The sequence below is a fragment of the Triticum dicoccoides genome, chromosome 5A (assembly GCF_002162155.2).
Source record: "Triticum dicoccoides isolate Atlit2015 ecotype Zavitan chromosome 5A, WEW_v2.0, whole genome shotgun sequence".
NCBI lineage: Eukaryota > Viridiplantae > Streptophyta > Magnoliopsida > Poales > Poaceae > Triticum > Triticum dicoccoides.
Window position 1 is genome coordinate 34,303,464 of NC_041388.1, and position 7,255 is coordinate 34,310,718.

Here is a 7,255-nt window from a genome sequence, read left to right on the forward strand (position 1 = left end):
TACCCCGTCGAGCGAGTTAGGAGCTGCTCACAAAGAAGGGCGAAACCAGATGAGATGGCCGAAGCAGATACCAGAGAATAGGTTCCTTCACCGAAGTCTACTTTATTTTAGAATTCAAATTCAATTGATGCCGCACAGACTGACCATTCTAAATAGGTGGAAACGGGAGACTGGAGAAGATGATCACACTTTGGAAGAGAGACAGTCGCGTACCTGCCCTGCGAGGGGGCTTTTGTTCGATAAAATCACTGAACTAAACCGCTTAGACTGGAGATGGCACTTGAAAACTCGTACAGAAATCTATCAACTTGACTTAGAGGAAGAAGTGGCAGGGGGTAGGTCGGCTATTCTAAGTCCGGATGGTTCCTCTTGTTGGCATGGCGTTGGTATGCCTCGCTATCCTTCAACTCTGAATCCGCCATCCTTCAAAACAACAACTACCAAAACACAAACTCAACGGCTTAGAACCGTAAACCATATAACTTCTCGGTAAAACACATCTCAAACAGATTATTATCGAAATGAATGTATTTTATCGCCTTAAGTAAGAGAAAAGGTTTGTGCTTTCGCCAGAAATTGACTACCTAACCATTGATTGGATTTCTTCTTCTCCCAGATCCAATAGAAGTTTCCAATGAGTCATTGCCAACTGCTTTAGCAGGAATGATCGAAAGCAGTAGGGGTTTAGTGATCAAGCTCTCACTTTAAAGTCCCTGCCAGCAATACCAATCCCATGCTCTTTGATGGTTCTTACGCTCTGAAAAGAATCCTTCTAAGCTTTCCTCCTAAAAAGAACCTACGTTCCATTATAGACATAGGATCTATCGTTGACCTACCCAAAGTGTTCTTTTGGTTCCTAGAACCATGCAGGAAAATCACTTGAGCAGTGACAGGTCAGCATCAATGGTTTTGAGATGAAAAAAATCAGTCAAACAACACTGGCAGATCGGCAATCTGATCGGGACCTTCGCACTTGACCATCGTAAAGGGATCATTGTTGCTTGGTCGATCTATCCGTCCTTCCACCCCGAAGCGGGTAATCCAGATCAGAGTTCTTTGGACGGCATGTAATGGATTTCATTATGAAAAGGGTCATTTTTTTGATGTTGTAAACTTCATATCCAGAGAAATGGATGACTGGCTGAGGGACATATAGATTACTTCAGATCTCCACCTTCCTATGCTATGTACGCCAACCTTGATCTAATAAGTGGTCTTAATTAATATGCAAGATAGGATAATATTATACAAATGGTTGGTTTTGTTCAATACTTAGGTAGGGCTGGCTACGCCACCTCAGCAGCTGGGACTGGAATTGCTTACAATGCATCTGGCCACTGACTGAATTCGAAGTAGGGCCAGTGTATAAAGACCGGATTATCTCTCTTAAGACTTAGTCCACTTTCTACTAGAATCAGATTTTCTAGTTTGCAAGCAGGTGTGCCAGCTGTAACAAGAACTTACAGCTTAGGTGGATTTCTTTAGTCAGTCTATAACTCAGGCTTTTCTTTATAGGACTCCCACACAAGTAAGTAGCTAGCTAGCTGGTATTGCCAAAGCCAAAAACACTGCTGCATTCGAAAAGGCGAACCGCGCGGACCTGACTTCTTCCTTTTATGCTGAAACTAGGGCTCCCTCTGGGTAATTCTACCTATCCGTTTGGACCACGTACCTAGATCAAGTCAATCATTTCAATCTAAGTTGTCCTCAGCGACAGCAAAAACAGAAGAAAGCAACAAGTTCTCCGTTTCCTGTTCCCGAAGGGTGTGAATGGAATCAATAATTTTATATATATATATATATATATATATATATATATATATAAAGTTGACGTAAGCTGTATGCATTCGGTGCCCTCAAGTAGGTACGACTATGGATCATTCTATTCCTTTGCTTTAGGTAGTCCTAAAAAGCAAAACGTAATGGTAGAGGATGAAGGAAACAAAGAATGAAGTCTGCACCTTTGACTACTGATGAACTGCCATTTTGTTCTTTTCTTCTTTGTTCGGCTTTCACAAGCAAGATACCTTGAAGCAGGTGACAGTCTATAGCCCAGGAGAGTACCATTGCTGACATGATACAATTGGCCTTCCTCTTTAGATTTATTTAGAACTTCAAGCGTTCAAGGCAAGGTTGTGCACTCTCTCATACCTGCGAGAAAAGGGCTTATTTACTACTTTCTATAGAAACTTATCTCTAAATGATTTTTAGATAGGATGTTTCTGGATTTACCCCTGCTACGTTGAATGGGATAGTGTAAACGTCCTTCATTATAGTACCGAAGATGCTCGTAGGCTGGTCGATGGAAAGGATGGCTTTTATTCAAAGAGATGGAGATCCTGGTTTAGCAGCGTGTAGCGACCCGACCCGAATGGATCAAGTCTCTGTGCTTATGTGTCATCCCTGGATCAGTATGCTGACACACACAGTACTCGAAGGATTTATAACAGAGGTAAATCACATGTATAAAGTAACGTAAATACTATTACCTCAATCCAAAATATAGCGGAAGCAACAAGGTTGTGGATTCCCATCAACACCAACGGCAAAGTTGAGTATAGGAAATCGTAACCCTAACGTACCACTTACTCGTCGTCTGAAAAGTCTGCAACATGAAAAGTTGCAGCCCGAAAACGGGTCAGCACATGGAATATGCTGGCAATGTAACACATAGAGAGTAATGAAGGAATAGGCTATACTACATGCATATATGGCTGGTGGAAAGCTCTATGATTACAGTTTTTGCGAAAAGCCAATTTTTCCCTACTTCAAAGGAATAAAATTTATTTAACTATCATGGTGGTTGTTAAACATTGAGAATGGTTGACAGCATCCTCAATCCCAATTAAAAGTACTCATTAAACCCAAACAAATTATAATAAGTAACGTGTTGAGATCAACAGGATAATCCAAGAACTAGATACTCAAAATGTCCATAACCGGGGACACGGCTAATCATGATTAGTTTGTTACTCTGCAGAGGTTGCGCACTTTTCCCCACATGACTCGATCGCCTCCGTTTGTTTTCTCGCACTACATGGTGTTTGAGAAACGGATGACCGAGACATAGTCTTTCAGAAGCACTAGCACCTTACATGTGGGGTAGACCGGTACACCTACATCCCCTACATCTGCTAGTCCACCCCGTAAGAGTTCGCACAACTTAGTCAACTATGCTAGAGCCCATAGTAGCATGTGGCTGCACACGGAAGTTTCTAGCATGAAAAATCTTATGATCCCTTTGAGCCTGGGTGGCGGTCCAAAAAAAAACAGGCAAGTCCTGATAGACATCAGGTGCCTCAATCCACCCAGATGTGTGTTTAAGTTGCCACCTTAGATAAACCATTAAAATTATCAATCTCACATCTGTCATGGATATCACTCACCCAATCCACGTCTACTAGCATAGCATAGCATAATAAGCAAACGTAGAAGTAAATCCCAAGGTTTTATAAGTAACAGGTAATAGGTACTACCTCAATTCTACTTCCCATCCCACAATTTAATTGGATCCTAATCATGCAATGTGAGAGGATTGATCTAATGCAATAAAACATGGGTTGTAGAAAAGATATGATCAAGTGTTACTTGCCTGCAATGTTGATGAAGATGATTCGCACTCAAAACTCTTGATAGATCTAATCGTCATACTCCGGTCAATCTATCGTAGGCAAGCAATAGTAACCACACAATAAGTACTCATCTAATGCACAGGGAAAAATCGAACAAGAGAACGAACCAGAAAGTTCAACTTAAGAACTCCGGTTGCAAAGAAAGAACGAGCCGAACAAACGACGAAAAACAAACGGCGGAAGAAAACAACTCGGTTCTAGCAAGTTGAATCTAGGTCAAATGATCTTTTTTTCAATTCGAGAAAACTCTCAAATATGAAAATAACGAAATCTCCAACTCTCTCCAAGGGTCCTTGAGTTGCGTGAAATTTCTAGGATCGACCAAAATGCAAGAAAATAAAATATGCATGATGATCTATTCCAAATTGAAAATAAATTCAAAGGGGCTTTGAATTTAATTCTTTGAAACTCCCAACTCATATTTCATATAATTTGAAGAAGTCATTTTATCTTCTCTCGTGAAAATCATTGAGTCGCATAAAGTTTCAGAATTGAAATATTTCCAAATGAAATTCAATTATTTTTCAAACACCCTTTTCATTTTTAAATGGAAGAAGTCATGTCATCTTCTCTCTAGGGTTTTGTGTTTGAAAAGAATTTGAATTCATGGAGATCAGAAAACCAATATGAAAGTTTGGGAAAGTCCTTTTATTCCCTCTCATTTAACTTTCAAAAAGTTTCGAATTCACTCACTTTCAGTCAATCAATCAAGCAATCAATCAAATCTATCTATTTGTTTATAACATTCCAAAATTTAGAATTTTGGGATGTTACAAACTACCACCCTTAAAATGAATCTCGTCCTCGAGATTCGGAGAGGCTAGAAAGAATAGGTTAGGGTTTGGGGTCTTCTCAAAGTCCATCGATCATCTCCGAGGTCTCGGGTGCTACCACCCTTAGAAACATTGTTACGGTTCCATCAAAACTCATATACTCCATCCTTATCGTTGACAGTGTCAGTCTTCTCAGATATTAAGGATAATCCCTTCTCTGGGCTCTTTCGGTAGTGGCATAACCTTTTCCTCAATTCCTTTGTCCTTTCATCTTGGTAAGGTTATCCCGAAACTGGGTCTTCATAGCTGACGGGTCTGACGCCAATGCTAAACAACTATCGATATCTCGTGGTGGTCAACAATTTATGGTTTCTCCTGCAGGAAAGGGTCTGGGTTGAACCTCACCGTATAACCTACGGTTGGCAACAACTGCCGTGTACAAGGGAAAAAATACCTATACCTTTCTAAGGTTCAAACAAGGTTTTGATCGTCGTCTCTCCACTATAGGTAAGTCACTCAGATTTACCATCCCATATAGCAAAGCGAATAATAAGAGTAAGTCGGTATGGTGATCAATCCATCCCGCACCCAAATCATTTCCTTGTACATGGTTTAGCGAATCTCGCATTCTAACACTCGGTCATCCTCACAAGCATTGCAGAATTCTTCTTGTCGACGAACCAAGTTCGGAAAATCCATTGATTCTGCAAGCCAAACAACCATCTATCGTTCCTTCACCATCTTGTAGCGACCCGACCCGAATGGATCAAGTCTCTGTGCTTATGTGTCATCCCTGGATCAGTATGCTGACACACACAGTACTCGAAGGATTTATAACAGAGGTAAATCACATGTATAAAGTAACGTAAATACTATTACCTCAATCCAAAATATAGCGGAAGCAACAAGGTTGTGGATTCCCATCAACACCAACGGTAAAGTTGAGTATAGGAAATCGTAACCCTAACGTACCACTTACTCGTCGTCTGAAAAGTCTGCAACATGAAAAGTTGCAGCCCGAAAACGGGTCAGCACATGGAATATGCTGGCAATGTAACACATAGAGAGTAATGAAAGAATAGGCTATACTACATGCATATATGGCTGGTGGAAAGCTCTATGGTTACAGTTTTTGCGAAAAGCCAATTTTTCCCTACATCAAAGGAATAATTTTGTTTAACTATCATGGTGGTTGTTAAACATTGAGAATGGTTGACAGCATCCTCAATCCCAATTAAAAGTACTCATTAAACCCAAACAAATTATAATAAGTAACGTGTTGAGATCAACAGGATAATCCAAGAACTAGATACTCAAAATGTCCATAACCGGGAACACGGCTAATCATGATTAGTTTGTTACTCTGCAGAGGTTTGCGCACTTTTCCCACAAGACTCGATCGCCTCCGTTTGGTTTCTCGCACTACAGGGTGTTTGAGAAGGCGGATGACCGAGACATAGTCTTTCAGAAGCGCTAGCACCTTACATGTGGGGTAAACCGGTACACCTACATCCCCTACATCTGCTAGTCTACCCCGTAAGAGTTCGCACAACTTAGTCAACTATGCTAGAGCCCATAGTAGCATGTGGCTGCACACGGAAGTTTCTAGCATGAAAAATCTTATGATCCCTTTGAGCCTGGGTGGCGGTCCAAAATAAAAACAGGCAAGTCCTGATAGACATCAGGTGCCTCAATCCACCCAGATGTGTGTTTAAGTTGCCACCTTAGATAAACCATTAAAATTATCAATCTCACATCTGTCATGGATATCACTCACCCAATCCACGTCTACTAGCATAGCATAGCATAATAAGCAAACGTAGAAGTAACTCCCAAGGTTTTATAAGTAACAGGTAATAGGTACTACCTCAATTCTACTTCCCATCCCACAATTTAATTGGATCCTAATCATGCAATGTGAGAGGATTGATCTAATGCAATAAAACATGGATTGTAGAAAAGATATGATCAAGTGTTACTTGCCTGCAATGTTGATGAAGATGATTCGCACTCAAAACTCTTGATAGATCTAATCGTCATACTCCGGTCAATCTATCGTAGGCAAGCAATAGTAACCACACAATAAGTACTCATCTAATGCACAGGGAAAAATCGAACAAGAGAACGAACTAGAAAGTTCAACTTAAGAACTCCGGTTGCAAAGAAAGAACGAGCCGAACAAACGACGAAAAACAAACGGCGGAAGAAAACAACTCGGTTCTAGCAAGTTGAATCTAGGTCAAAATTTTACTGTAGCAAAAGCTTGTTCAAGTTGATTAGACGAAACGGCGGTTTCGAGATGAAACTCCAGGCGCTTGAATCACCTGATTCCGATAAACGAGCGAGAAGATAAACTAGAACGAAGATCGGATCTGAGATCGCGATCGCGGAATAAATCCGACGAGAAGAAAAAGAAGAACGGTTATACGAACAGACGTCGTTAACCGGGAAATAATCGGTGATCACGTTCGTTGAGACGAACGGTCCGAAAGAAGAACGAAAACCAATCTAGGGTTTTCGGAAAAGAGATCGAAACGAAAAACCGATCTACAACACCGGAACGGTTTAGCGAAAAATCGGAAAGAAAACGAATCGGTAGAGAAGAAAAGAATCGGAACGGTTTATAAGAAAAACCGAACCGAGGGAAAGAAGAGACGCGGCGCGGTACCTCCGGCGAACGGCGGCGATGGCGGCGTTGACGCAGGGCGGCGGCGGCGCGGTGACGCATGGCGGCGATGGCGGCACTAGGGCGCGGGGTTGGGCGGCGTTGGGCGCGGCGGCGATGCACAAGGGCGGCGGCGCGGGTGAGAGGCGCGGGGTGAGGCGCGGCTTGGGTGGTGCGGCGGCGCG